General features: G+C 46.2%; 1 protein-coding gene across 6 annotated transcripts in view; it reads right to left on the reverse strand.

Moving 5' to 3' along the window:
• The window catches only part of LOC146782632 (transmembrane protein 272-like), an 88,372-nt gene that overhangs the window by 12,236 nt on the left and 60,743 nt on the right, over positions 1-15,393 (reverse strand). The gene's annotated exons all lie outside the window — the stretch shown is intronic.

Here is a 15,393-nt window from a genome sequence, read left to right on the forward strand (position 1 = left end):
GAGGAAGGCCAGGTCTTTATGGCCCTAATGTTGTAGTGTAGATTGGCTAGACAAGTTACAGGAAGGTGAGAAAAAGAAAATTAACTGAAGATGCCCTGAAAAGATTTCTTTAAAATGGTGAGTCTTTGTTAAGACTAAAAACAAGATTTGACCTTGGTGGGTGTCAATGTTCCCGAAGGTCTGAACAAGTAAACATGTTTCCTACATTATCGAGTCCCCAAAAGGATCAATGGAAATTCATCAGGACCAAAGTGTGTGCCTAATCTGCATGAAAGATTCCTAAAATCAGAATCCTCTTAAGGAAAGGGCCTCTTGAGAACCCATGGATGTTTGGACCCCAATATCACTTGCTTGTAGCGTGAAGCTAGTGATCTTAGGGTATATTAGACATATATTCCCAGATATTGTGAGACCCTGACACTGCGACAGTTAAAGTTACATGATTGATTGATTGATTACAGATTTAAGTGCAGTTATCTTTAGAAGGAAGTGTCCGGTGCTTGCAAACTAACCCATATATGGGGTGAAAGAGGATTGTAAAACAATTAGATTCAGCAGCAGGTTGGCAGATTAGTTGGAAAAAATGAATGTTATTAATTGACGTCTGAAAAGGGGTAGATCTTCTTGGGTTCATAGGTTGCATGGTAAACTACTCCTGGCTATAGAAGTAATCAATGCTAGAAAGCACCCCCCTATTCTAGATCTCTTAAAAGTGGGTGTCGTAGCCAGAAAGGCATTTTGTGACCTGGAAGGGCGGGTTTACTGGTACCATGTAAATATAGAAGACATGTATGAGCTTTATTCTACACTGTATATAGCTTTGTGGCATAAAAATAAAGCCATGAACACACACAATTTCTAAATGGGAGCCAGTGAAGTTTTTTTAGCTAGTAAGATTTGGGGCGGAGTTCTTGCGGCCCATGAATAAACGGGCTGCTGGGTTTTCTAAGATCTGAACTTTATGCAACATTTGTTTTGGTAATCTCACTAATAGGGCATTACAATAATCTATCCTGAAGAAAATTAAGGCCTGGATAAGACCCTTCCATGTTGTCGTCAGAATGAAGGGAAGGAATACTTTTTAAGACTCTTCAAATCAGTGGATCATATCTTGTTAATAGGGTGGAAAAAAGTAATTTCTGAATTGACGATCACCCCATAATTACATGGGGAGGGCTGAACAGCCTTCATTTCTGATGGCCATCAGTTTTGTGACCAACTGCATTTAGTATCAAAGATTACTACTTCAGCCATTTAATATATGGAGTTTGTGTACATCCATTTTACAATACCAAGGAGACAGTTCTTTAAAATTAAGTGCAATTTTATCAGGGTTTTCTTGGAGCTTAAGGGCTAAATGTGTATCTTCAACATAAGTATGGATGGAAATTCCAAATGTTTCTATGAGATCAGCCAGATGAGTCATGTACAAGTTAAAGAGTGTAGGGCTTAGCACAGAGCCCTGGCCACTAACAGGATAGGCTTAGGTGAGGATCTATAGGAGCACAGCATCACCAAATAGGCCAGGATATAAACCAGACCAGCACTGCACCCGAAAATCTGAGTCCCTCCAGTCTTTGGAGTAAAATGGAGTGGGAGATGGTATCAAGGCTGCAGAACCTTCTAGTAAACGTCACCACTCCATTTCCATCCAAGGTGTGTCTGATGTGGTCTGTGGCTTTGGCAGCGACCGTCCTTTGCGAAAACCCGATTGAGAATACCAGATGGCTAATGAGCTAGTTAATATCCCTTGTGGGGTTTTTAGATTCTAAAATCAGTTTTTTTGGAAGAACTCAGCCTTTGATTTCCTGATATTTTTGGAATCGGAATGAAGTGGGTAGAGTGCATTTATTTCAAATGATGTCCATAGCCTTTCTGACATAATCTTTTGAGTTTTTTGCTGTCTTTTTAGGTCTCGCCTGACCCAGAGCATGCGCTGGTCTGGCGAGACTTATTGAGAGGGCTCCAAAAAGTGCTACAAGGCCAGCCTACAGCTACAGTGCATGTGCGCGGGTACGCGCGCCGCGCTTTACCGCGATTACTTTCATTTTCACGGCCGCTTTGATGTTTTATCACGATCACTTTCACTTTCGTGGCCACACGGCCACTTTGCATAGCCAATAGGTCTCACTTTTGGGACCTTATAAGTATTTAGTTATGCAACTGTTGCATGGCTAAACACTTATAAGGTCCCAAAGGCGAGACCTATTGGCTATGCCAATGCTTGTTTTTTTGTGTTTTCGGTTCTTCAATGTACCAGAGGGCTGAGGGTTTAGCCCGTCTAGGTTTGAATGCTTTTATTGGCATCACTTGGTCCAGCGAGGATGGTCTCCAGTTCTCTGTGGCATCAGAGTTTTGTGCAGGGCAGTCCTCAGTGAGGATGGGACAGGAAGGATGTTGCACTCAATTCCGACCTTCATAATCAGTTTTTTCATGCTGTCAACAGGAATGTCAAAGAGGTCAAGGGCTGGGAAGGGCCGTGCAAAATGTTCAATTTAAAATAAATCAGACTATGATCAATCGATCAATCCCAGTCAACTTGGGATACTTCAAAATTGATGCCAAAAAAGGGAACATAAAATAGCATCAAATGTATAGGCAGCTTTGTGGGTGGGCTCTTCATTGTTTTCTAGATGTAAAGAGGAGAAATAATGGCTACAAATAACAATGTAATTATCCAATTTGTTATCAAGCTGAATATTAAAATCACCCAGAAGAATTGTATTGGTATTAAGAAGACAGGTTGCCACATATTAAAAAATGAACTGATAAAAATATCAGTAGGCCCCGGGGATTCATAGATGAGAATGCATTTAAAGGAGATTATGGCTGATATTTTAAAAAATAGGCTAGCGCTTCTACTCCTACAATTGGAGGAAAGAGACAATCCGAGACTTCAAGATACTCTTGATAGAAGCACAACACTCCACCTCTCAGTTTCGATGTTCTTTCAAAATGTTAAATAAGATAGCCAGACTTAGAAGACAGGAATATTTCTGGTGCAAAGTCATTTTTTAGCCATGTCTCTGTAATGAAAAAGCAGTCTAAAATGGACTGTTCAATTAAAGACCGTACATTGAGAAAGGCATATTTAAAAGATGGTGAAGGAGCCTTGGGACATTGACATTGGAATGGTGACCCTTGGACATTGACACGGGCATTGAGCTAAGCATAGTAGCTCTGGAGTGCTGACATGGGGACACAAACTGGCAACAAACACATGGACATGAAGATATTGGCTCTGTTACAAGGACATTGCCATTTGGATGATGGAGCGGGTAGTGCAAAATTTTGTATACCTCCTCTATTTCGCATGAAAATATTAATTAAATAATCTATTAATCGTAATATTATTAAACGAGTTTGCATGTATATTAAACCAACATTATTAATATTTGAATTACACGTGAGATTTGCATTTTGCATGGCTAAATAACCTTTATAACTAAAATCGGTACGCATATTAACAATAGTATATGTGGTAAATAGAATACTGCATGATAAATGTTGCTTTAGTAATGTTTTGTAATGTTGCCCAAGAGGAGGACCGAAAGGGTGTATATAATTGCTTTAAATGTCGCTATACGCTAGATAAATACAAGCACATAGAGGGATTAGTAAGGGGTTAACATTAGATTCATTATTTATATATATTAATTACTCTTTTGTGTTTGTTTCGCTTAAGTTCGCATTTGGGCCTAAATCAAAGATGGCCGCTAAAACCACTCGACGAAGTGGCCACTGTCCCACGAGGTGCGGAGTGAGCAACGCATGCGCAAGCAAACTCCTAAACCTCGTCACGACCTTTGTTCACCATGTACCCGAACAAGGACACAGTGGGAAACCCGCCAAGACACGAGAACAATCAACCTTACAATAAACCGGAACAAGCTGATTCTTGAACTAACTGGTGACCTCACCCCTCGAACTGTACTGAGAACCTAAAAATCCTACATTGAAAGATCTCAACCAGCCAATCACGACTGTCATAAAATATTAAAATGTATCTTGTTTACTTAGTTGTTTTATAAAAGAAGCAGTAGAATAGAGAGGGGATGGTCGGCTTCGCTTTTACTTTTGGCTTTCGCAGTCTCTGAATCCTAGAGGGTCCGGATGCTGCCCGATTATCTAATGACTGCAAACTTTTCCTAAATCTACGGGCAATGATAGATGCTTGCAAGTCTCTGGTCCTTTGCCGATCTTTGGGACTGTAGCATGCTGAGCAAAGAACTTTGAGCTTTGGCCTGCTTTCGGACGATTGACTGCAAATTTGATTATGCAGAGCCAATGAATTAGAGGACTACAAATAGCCAGATTAGGTAAATATGATGTTCTGCGATTTACTCAAAATTTTATATAAACTTACCAAACTTTGATGAGACAAATGCGAACTTAAAATCATTTATGAAATATTAGATAAACAATTATTGATTAACTGAACTAGGAGGTGTGAGTTTCATTTAGTGAAGATTCTGAAGTCTTAAAATGTGTTTTAGCTGGTTCTAAATCACCATCAACCAATCCAACTAATTTGGTCCATCGACCAAGTGGGAGGAGTACCTTGATGTTTTAGGATTAAGGATCTGTAGGCGAAGGGCGTTAATGTATATTTTGTAAATAACTTTTTCCTCCCTATAGGTTATAAGGTGTTCCCCTCACATGTCCGGCGCTTGAATCACTCATCCCGCCTGTGTGTGCAGACCGGTGTGAAAGTGACGTGTGAGTGTTGGTGTTATGGGCCCCACCAATGACTGCATGTGTGAATGAGTTAGTGTGACGTCGGGTCTGTGCCGCAGGGAGGATACCGGTACGGGTTGTTTCCCCATTACCAGGGTTTTGGCGCTCTATCATGGACAATGGTGTGGTGACACTGGTATATGGACCTTGTGATTGACACTGGCATTTGGAAACGCACATCGAGTCTAGCTTTGGTACATAGGGATACAGACACACAGTGCCTCTGAAAAGGCCACTGAAAGGTACACAAGGTCACTGGCTCAAGAAGCCACAGAGACATTAATGCACGGACACAAAGACTAGGCCTGTGAGATTGACTGGGGGACTATGGACATTTCGTTCAGGGGCATAAGAACAAACAAATCTATTGTCCCAACATTGTGCTTAAACAGCCCTCAGGACCAAGCGAGCATAAGATTGGCAACTGCTGGAAAGGCCTCTTCTAGCATAATCACCCCCAATGTTTGGACTGAGGCTGCTGGTTTTTCGACTCTCCTAGGTGCAATGAGTCCTGCTAAATAGGTCTCAATGCCTGTGCTCTGACCCTTAAACATGTATGTGTGTTTGGTTTACCCACAACAGGCATAGGTTAACTTACTGATAAGTTCTTAGAATATGGTACCAGAGGTACCCAGGGCTTGTACATCAAAGTGTACCTCATGGACTGTAGCACTTATTGTGCCACCATGAGTGTGACAAAGCAAAGCATGACTCCCAGCTTGCCATTGCTGACTGGCTGAGCTACTAACTCGACTAACTCGACTTTGCTATTTAAAAAAAATGACAAAGCTCAGACCTTTCTTTTTAATATTTACAAGTCACCCCTAAAGCAGGTCTATCGAGCCCTAAGGCAGGGTGTTTATATTAAAAAGTGGAACATGTGGTGTATGTGTTCTTACAGTAAAAACACCAAATGTATATTTTTATTGTAAAAAGGCTAGTAACCCCAATGGCATGTACGGGGTCCCATGCTGACCACTCAGCTGTGCTAAATGCTGAATGTGACTATTAAAATTGGTACTTCGAGGTATCAAAAGAATTGCTGCATTAAACCTGACCTGATGCTCAAGTCATTAATGCAACTCTTACGTAAATGGAAACTTTAGTAAGTTGCCACTCTGGTGCCCCAGGTTTTTCAGTGACCGTATAGTTGCTGGTCACAAGAGAGCCTTCTGCCATCCTGGAGAATGTTTGAATGACTATCAGGAAGGAACACAAATTGCCTGCTGTTGGAAGAGGGTTTACCTCTCCCCGGCAGGATGGCCAAACAGGGTGTGAGCCCAAAAGGCGAGCTTGAAAGGGGAAGCTGCTTTTGAAGGTCAAATGGTGGACATACTAGAGAGGTTGCTCATGTGTTCAGGTAGACTGATGGCAATGGGAACAGCTGGTCTATCAAACTGGTGGAAACCAGTTTTTGCACGGGGTGGGTGTCTGAGCTCCACACACCAACAGAGGGGCCTGCCATCTTGGGAGTGGGCAGAATGTTGCATTCTGTGTTAGGTAGATGCCACACTTTGCAGGGAGCCATCATCAGACCAGAGGGGACCTGGTAGCTTATAGTATAGTAGTCACTGCATCCCCAAAGGGAAAGTTCTGGCCCCCCGTGGCACCAAGACCTCATCTCACAGCTGTAATAAAGAGTGGACCGAAGAAGGACTGCCCTGAAAAGAGAGGTTGCACCAAGCCTGGACCACACCTGATGCTCCTTGGCCTAGCAAAGAGGTCTGTGCCTGTGGTATCCTGCTCAAGAAAAAGTTGTCCCAAGCCTCAGACAGAAGGAGTGACTCCAAGAGTCCGTTGGCTGGCTTCCTATTACAGCTACAGGGTCACAAAATGTGAAGAAGCCTGTGTTAGTGAGTCGGTAGCAAAGATTGCCTGACTGACCAAGTCCCAACCTTCAAAAGTTGCAGCCAAGTCTGCAGGACCCGGGAGTCATTGAGTACAGTGTGATCCCGTACGTCACTTGTAAAAGGGAACAACTGGGATAGCTGTAACTGGAGAGCAGAGGCAATTGGTTTTTGCCTGGACTTCAACTGGACTTCGAGGGACACCAACCCCTATGGGCCAATGGCTCCCCACTGTGACTGCAGACTGGGGAGGGGCCCCAGGAAGATCCTGACAGCAGCATCCTACAGCATCCTGTATCTCTTGCATTAGGACCACTCCATTGAAATCTATGGCATCCTGAGAACCTGAAACTGGCCTGGAGACTGCTCAGTAACTGCTTAGCTAAGCCTCATTGGCCCCTGTGACTCGCTCCCTTTCAGAGTTGATTGCCCAAAGTGGGCTGGAGTAGTAGTCTACAAATGTATAAATGTTTTCAAAGTAACAGCTAAATATGGTAGCTGCCAATGCTTATTTACTATTTCAATGAAAGCTGAGATTTATTATTTCATTATTAATTTATATCTTTGGAACCCTCTGGCAGATTGTGCTTGTTGTGGTGTATAAACATATGTAAAAATAAGACTTATTTTTATAAATTGGTGTCGGATTTCTAGCACTTCTAAATGCTTTGCACTTGTGCCTTGGACAAAGCCTGACTGCTCAAAGTCACAGCTGCCCAGGATTAAGCAAAGGTTTGGCAAACAAGCCTGAATGAACCTGAAGAAGGGTTGGGGAGTTTCCTATACAGTGAGGTCGCACAACCACACCATATAATAAACCACTTTACTCACACTTAGGGGCCTATTAGGATGGCGGGCGGACTTTGGTCCACCCGCCACCCTACCGGTGCTGGGACCGGCTGCCAGTGGTGCGGCAGTCCCGCACCTGCAATTAGGATGTCACCGCTACTGTGGGGGTGGCATCCTCCATCCCCAGCATTGTGGCCGGCAGTGCTCACAGCACCATCCGCCACAATGCTGGGAATGCACTGTGTGCATTGTCATGCAAAAGGTGACAGGCACCGCGCAGTGCCTGCCACCTTGTCCATGACAATATAGGGGGGTACCAGAGGTACCCCCCCATGTGCATTCCCCACCCCCCAATACCCAGGGGGCCTGCAATGGGTCCCCGAAAGCACAATCTGCATGCCTGAAAGGCTGCTTCCCGCTGCCTTCCTAATATGGATGGCGGTGTCTAGCAGACACCGCCACCATATCAGGCCCCTTTTCCGCCCGGTCACCTATGTGACCAGCGGAAAACCGGCGGACAGTCTTTCCGCCCGCTGGGGTCCCCCTGCCATACTAATATGGCGGGGGGGGAATGGATGGCGGGCGGGGTGTGTTGTAGGGCGATCACCACCGCCATGCGGGCGGTGGCGATCCGCCCTACATCCTAATAGGCCCCTTAGTTTTATTGTTGAGAAAATACAGCAGTCTATCATGCTCCAAATAAAACAATTCCCCAGCCCTGCCAAAATGACCCATTAACCAGAACTCTGCGTCAGCCAATGCACATTCCCAGAATGCACCTTTACCATTTAGAGCACCTTCCTCCCTGCTACACCCTTTTGTCACTGTTTCCCTACATTTTTCTTTAACCTTCGCCATCTTTTCCTGTCTTTTCGTCTAAGTCACGGGTACTCATAGTACGGCCCGCGGGCAGTCAGCGGCCCGGCAAGCCTTCCTTGGCGGCCCGCGGACTTTGCAGACATAGTGCCTGTGCCCTGTGCTTGTCAGCAACACCGCTGGTTACAGCAGCGCGGAGCTGTGAGGCCGGGCGATTCTTTTAAAGGCCATTTACTTGTTAATGAGGCTTTGTTGTATTTCACCTCTTCTTAGCGCCCCTGCATCTCCCCTCTGATTGAGCGGAGATGCAGGGGCGCTAAGAAGAGGTGAAATACAACAAAGTCTCATTAACAAGTGAATGGTCTTTAAAAGACCTGTGAAGTACTTGGGTGCGGCGGCCGTGTGCGTTCCCTGGAAGCCATCTCAGCGCGGGGTGAGGTGACAGGGACAGCAGGGTGAGGTGATGGAGGGCAGCAGGGAGTGAGAGCAGGGGGTGAGGTGACAGCGGGAGGAAGCCAGAGTGCGACAGAGGGAGGAAGAGGGAGGGAGAGAGAGGGAGAGGAGGAAGACAGGGAGAGGAGGAAGACAGGGAGAGGAGGAAGACAGGGAGAGGGGGGAAGACAGGAAGAGAGAGAGGGAGACAGAGGGAGGGGGAGGGAGGGAGGGAGAGGGAGGGAGACGGAGGGAGAACGGAGGAGGGAGGGAGGGAGACAGAGTGAGGGAGACAGAGGGAAAGAGAGAGCAATAGAGAGAGCGAGGGAGACGGAGAGAGGGAGGGAGAGGGAGAGAGAGAGGGAGGGAGGGGGACAGAAAGAAAGGGAGACAAACAGTGAGTGAGACAGAGGGAGGGAGAGAGAGGGAGGGAGACGGAGAGGAAGGGAGGGAGAGAGGGAGACAGAGAGAGGGAGGGAGGGAGAGAGAGGCAGGGAGACAGGGAGGAAGGGAGGACAGAGGGAGGGAGGGAGACAGAGGGAGACAGAGGGAGGGAGACAGAGACAGAGGGAGGGAGACGGAGACAGAGGGAGGGATAGGGAGGGAGGGAGACAGAGGGAGAGAGGGAGAAGGAGGGAGACAGAGGGAGAGAGAGAGAGAGGGAGGGGACAGAGTGAAAGGGAGACAAACAGTGAGTGAGACAGAGGGAGCGAGAGGGAGACAAACAGTGAGTGAGACAAAGGGAGCGAGAGGGAGACAAACAGGGAGGGAGACAAAGGGAGCGAGAGGGAGACAAACAGGGAGGGAGACAGAGAGAAAGGGAGACAAACAGAGTGATGGACGGAGAGAGAGACAGAGAGAAAGGGAGACAGCCAGAGTGATGGACGGAGAGAGAGACAGAGAGAAAGGGAGACAAACAGAGTGATGGACGGAGAGAGAGAGATAGATAGAGAGGGCGGGAGACACAGTGAGAGATAGATAGATAGATAGATAGATAGATAGATAGATAGATAGATAGATAGATAGATAGATAGATAGATAGATAGAGAGGGCGGGAGACAGAGTGAGAGATAGATAGATAGATAGATAGATAGATAGATAGATAGATAGATAGATAGATAGATAGATAGATAGATAGATAGAGAGGGCGGGAGACAGAGTGAGAGATAGATAGATAGATAGATAGATAGATAGATAGATAGATAGATAGATAGATAGATAGATAGATAGATAGATAGATAGATAGATAGATAGAGAGGGCGGGAGACAGAGTGAGAGATAGATAGATAGATAGAGAGGGCGGGAGACAGAGTGAGAGATAGATAGATAGATAGATAGATAGATAGATAGATAGATAGATAGATAGATAGAGCGGGAGACAGAGTGAGAGATAGATAGATAGATAGATAGGGCGGGAGACAGAGTGAGAGATAGATAGATAGATAGAGAGGGCGGGAGACAGAGTGAGAGATAGATAGATAGATAGATAGATAGATAGATAGATAGATAGATAGATAGATAGATAGATAGATAGATAGATAGATAGATAGATAGATAGATAGATAGAGAGGGCGGGAGACAGAGTGAGAGATAGATAGATAGATAGATAGGGCGGGAGACAGAGTGAGAGATAGATAGATAGATAGATAGATAGATAGATAGATAGATAGATAGATAGATAGATAGATAGATAGATAGATAGATAGATAGATAGATAGATAGAGAGGGCGGGAGACAGAGTGAGAGATAGATAGATAGATAGATAGATAGATAGATAGATAGATAGAGAGGGCGGGAGACAGAGTGAGAGATAGATAGATAGATAGATAGATAGATAGATAGGGCGGGAGACAGAGTGAGAGATAGATAGATAGATAGATAGATAGATAGATAGATAGATAGAGAGGGCGGGAGACAGAGTGAGAGATAGATAGATAGATAGATAGATAGATAGATAGATAGATAGATAGATAGATAGATAGATAGATAGATAGATAGATAGATAGATAGATAGATAGATAGATAGATAGATAGATAGATAGATAGAGAGGGCGGGAGACAGAGTGAGAGATAGATAGATAGATAGATAGATAGGGCGGGAGACAGAGTGAGAGATAGATAGATAGATAGATAGATAGATAGATAGATAGATAGATAGATAGATAGATAGATAGATAGATAGATAGATAGATAGGTGTGCATACCGTGTCATAGTTTTTTTTGCTCTAGCCCCGCCCCCTCCCCCACTGGCCCCGCCCCCACCGGTGCGGCCCTCAGCCAGAAACCACACTGTAAATTTGGCCCCCGAGAGAAAGTTTGTGAGTACCCATGGTCTAAGTCAAAGTCTGATTATGAAAAATAGGTCAGGGGCCCCAAAGAATAGTTTGGGTGCTCACCACTACCAAACATCCATACAAATAAAGCAATGTCCCAATGATGTGGAATGATGGCCGAGCATCTCCTTGGCTGGTTCTCGCTCCTTTTGACTGGTGGAATTGGGCATATTGCCAGACTCCCTTGCTGAGCTGTGCCCATGATCCCCCAACCGCCCATGCTTACCTTAGGTTTCTGTTCTGCTCTCTTCTTCACTAAGGTCTCTCCTTCAGGAGCCAGGGGCAGTTAGCGCAGTGCTGACTGACAGTGGGATCACAACTTTGTGTGCATTGTTTTTGCGTACTCACATGTTTGACAATGTGTTTAGGACTGCCTTTAGAACTCATCTAGTTAAAGTTATCAACGATTGTCATTAAAATGTGCCTAAAATGCAGCATTTGCCAGAAATTTCCCCAAAGATACATTGATGGAGAATGCACAACTCCATGCATATTCCCTGGAAAGCTCTCACTGTGCCTATAAGGGCATAATTTCCTCTTACTTATCACATATAGCTGTGAAGGTAGAATACCTTACAAAATGCGCCAAGTGTATTGAATTCTTGGACATCTCAGTAATTTGTGTTTTTTAAAGCGTTTTTAGTCAGAGCTACATCCCTGTCCACCCGAGACCCCTTTTATGCTATAGTCATCTTTTAGGGCCTAGCCCCCCTAAACATCTACCCCTGGCTACGGGCCTGTGGCCAGAACTAGTCCCCCAAAACATCTACCCCTGGCTACGTGCCTGTGGCCAGAACTAGCCTCCCAAAACATCTATGCCCGGCTACGGGCCCGTGGCCAGAACTAGCCCCCCAAAACATCTACCCCTGGCTACGCCTGTGGCCAGAACTAGTCCCCCAAAACATCTACCCCTGGCTACGGGCCTGTGGCCAGAACTAGCCCCCTAAAACATCTACCCCTGGCTACGGGCCCGTGGCCAGAACTAGCCCCCCTAAACATCTACCCCTGGCTACGGGCCTGTGGCCAGAACTAGTCCCCCAAAACATCTACCCCTGGCTACGGGCCCGTGGCCAGAACTAGTCCCCCAAAACATCTACACCTGGCTACGGGCCCGTGGCCAGAACTAGTCCCCCAAACCTCTACACACTGCAGTCAAGCCTTTGCATTAGCAGCGGTGCGGATGACAGCCTGGGTCCTCTGATCATGTCCTGTCAGTACAGAAGTCACGTGGTTTACTTTGTGGTGATCTTAGCGCGAGCCAGGCCCCAAATGATCCTCACACAAAGAAATAAAGTAAACACACTCCACCAATTCAGCTCAGGCAAGGAGAGAGGAAGATGGGCGCACGGGGGGAGGGGAAATGACCAGGAGGGGGTGGGCGCATGTGACGTGTGCTTCATTTGAGATATGGCCGAGCAGAGAGCAGGAGTTTAAAATAAAAAATAAAAATCAGTTTTATATAGCGCGAATCCGACCGGAAGGTATCAGGGCGCTTTACATGAGCACCAGTTGCATCACAGAGGGACACATACATTTAATTTTTCTGGCACGGGGAGATTACGTGATTTGCCCAGAAACACAGGATGCTTGCGCGTACGCGTCCCTGCCAGACTCGAACCAGGTTCCCCAGCTTCAAAGTTGTCCGCTCCAGCGGTTAAGCCACATCCTTCCAAGCTTGAAAAGATGGTTAATATGTATGTGGTGGAATGATGTGTGTGGAATGCACAATATTTCATGTGAGAGAGGGCCTGGACTACATCGGTACCTAATTTGGTTAAGGTAGGGCGAGCCTTTCCCTGCCCCCACTTTAGAGGCACCGCCCCACCTAGCCACCCTCCTTTCCTTCTTTGTACAGGGTCACCCTAAATAAAGGTCAGCATTTATGGTGCCAAAGCTGGTTTATGTGGAAATACAAGAGTAGAAATGTGGCCTATGGAAGACACACAAGTAAGAAACACTTTGGAGAATTCCACATTTACAATGTTTACGTGTTATTAGCATAACTCTCTGTATTTCTGTAAACTGACAGATGCATGAACCTTTCCCTGCAAAATCTCTTGCAGACTTGTTTCTAACTTTTTAGTTGACATCACTGTGTGTGCTGGGACTTTTAGCCCAGTGCTTGGAGAGGGGAGGTGTCGCGTGACAATGGCCATTTGGCAGAACTGGCAGCATCGCCTGCTCTAGCTAGTGAATTAAATATGAATTCCTACAAACTCGACATCAAACTCAAAATGTTTGCATTCTCAAACAGGTTAAAAAAAATAAAAATAAAACACCGCCCTGGTGTTTGCCAGAGCGGACATCTTGAATAACTGTTCTAGGTTTGCTTCTGAACTTCTCACGTCCAGTTGCATATTCATAAGATCTACTTAGGTTTTGGTAAAAATAGAAGTCACTCCTTCTGACACCACATGCCCAGTAGAAAGAAAGAACACTTGGCCGGCCTTGACCTAAATTCACACAATCTACTTCCTGAATGTTTGCATTTCCACTATGCTTAGCTCTGGCAGAATATATCTTTACTTGGAACAAACACGTGGGCATTTACTTTTACATCTCCAAATTATGTTGTGTGGTTGCAGGAGTCTGTGGTGTCACACTTGGCAAGTTTGCGTAGACCACCTAGCTAAAGCAGAACTGCTGGTTAACAGCATGGCTTATGGTTCTAGCTGTGCTATGATTGGGCACCGGTCATACCTCAGAGTAAGAAGATTTCACAAAACAGGATGATTAACAGGACACCACAGAGCCTGTTAATATGAGTGCTGGGATCTAGAATGTAGACATACAGTTTGCTTGGCTGCCCACATGCAAATGCACAAATATGTACTTCTGTCTGGGTATTTAAGGTGGGTGTCAGCATCCCACGCTTGACCTCAGTCAAGGAAACATCAAGTGTGTGCAAAACAAGTATTCTGGAAATTAAAATGTGTCGATTAGGCTTAAAGAGGTTTATATCTGCGCTTTAATTGTTGTCACTATATATTTAAAAATGTTATGATTTAAATCTGATGAGGGAGAAGGAAGGTCAGTCCATGTAAGCTAGAGGAAACAGAAACTAAATAAATCTTTGTGAAAATTGACAGCAAGAAGTAGGGTGGAGAAGAAAGACATGGGCCCTGACTGGGCACTGGCAGCCATGACCACAAAAGGAACTTGTGTGTTGATCTGCAGGGCTATAATTATACATTTACATACACTAACATGCAAGAAGAAAGCATTCAGTTCAGACAAGAGAATTTTAATACATGGTCAATAATTATAGACTCTGCATGTGTCCCTCTTCTCTTTCTGTGGTGCTCCCTTGTGTCATAGCTGAAATAACCATATACAATGCTTCACATGGTCAGAGGGTGGGTGTTTGGTCATTTGGGATGTGCTGGGCCTTTCCTTCCACATGGGGTGAAGCAGTTAATCCATAAAGTGTCTATTTAAGGAAAAGTGGACTTGCGTGAATGTTGCACCTCCTGCATGGGTGAGGTCCCTCCTGGTAGGAAGTCACTTCATGAATGGGTTTGCGTGTGGGCAAATGGTGGGGGCTGCTTTATAGAAAGAGAGACTGAGCACATTGTCCATCATGTAGACATTACCAGCCCAGTATTGTCTCCCACACTGTCAGGCAAAAGAAGAGCTCGGGGCAACATGTGTACCAGAGAACAGCATCCCTATGGTGCGCCCCGTAGGGGGTGACCGACAGACAGGGGGTCCAGCATCAGGAGTGGGGGTGACCGACAGACAGTGGGTCCAGCATCAGCAGTGGGGGTGACCGACAGACAGTGGGTCCAGCATCAGGAGGGGGGGTGATCGGCAGACAGTGGGCCCAGCATCAGGAGGGGGGTGACCGACACACAGTGGGTCCAGCATCAGGAATGGGGGTGACCGGGGGTGACCGACAGACAGTGGGTCCAGCATCAGGAGTGGGGGGTGACCGACAGACAGTGGGTCCAGCATCAGGAGGGGGGGGTGACCGACAGACAGTGGGTCCAGCATCAGGAGGGGGGGTGACCGACAGACAGTGGGTCCAGCATCAGCAGTGGGGGTGACTGACAGACAGTGGGTCCAGCATCAGGAGTGGGGGTGACCGACAGACAGTGGGTCCAGCATCAGGAGTGGGGGTGACCGACAGACAGTGGGTCCAGCATCAGCAGTGGGGGTGACCGACAGACAGTGGGTCCAGCATCAGGAGGGGGGGTGACCGACAGACAGTGGGTCCAGCATCAGGAGTGGGGGTGACCGACAGACAGTGGGTCCAGCATCAGCAGTGGGGGTGACCGACAGACAGTGGGTCCAGCATCAGGAGGGGGGGTGACCGACAGACAGTGGGTCCAGCATCAGGAGGGGGGGTGACCGACAGACAGTGGGACCAGCATCAGCAGTGGGGGTGACCAACAGACAGTGGGTCCAGCATCAGAAGTGGGAGTGACCGACAAGACAGT

This window comes from Triturus cristatus, chromosome 12 (assembly GCF_964204655.1).
Source record: "Triturus cristatus chromosome 12, aTriCri1.1, whole genome shotgun sequence".
In the NCBI taxonomy this organism is placed as follows: Eukaryota; Metazoa; Chordata; class Amphibia; order Caudata; family Salamandridae; genus Triturus; species Triturus cristatus.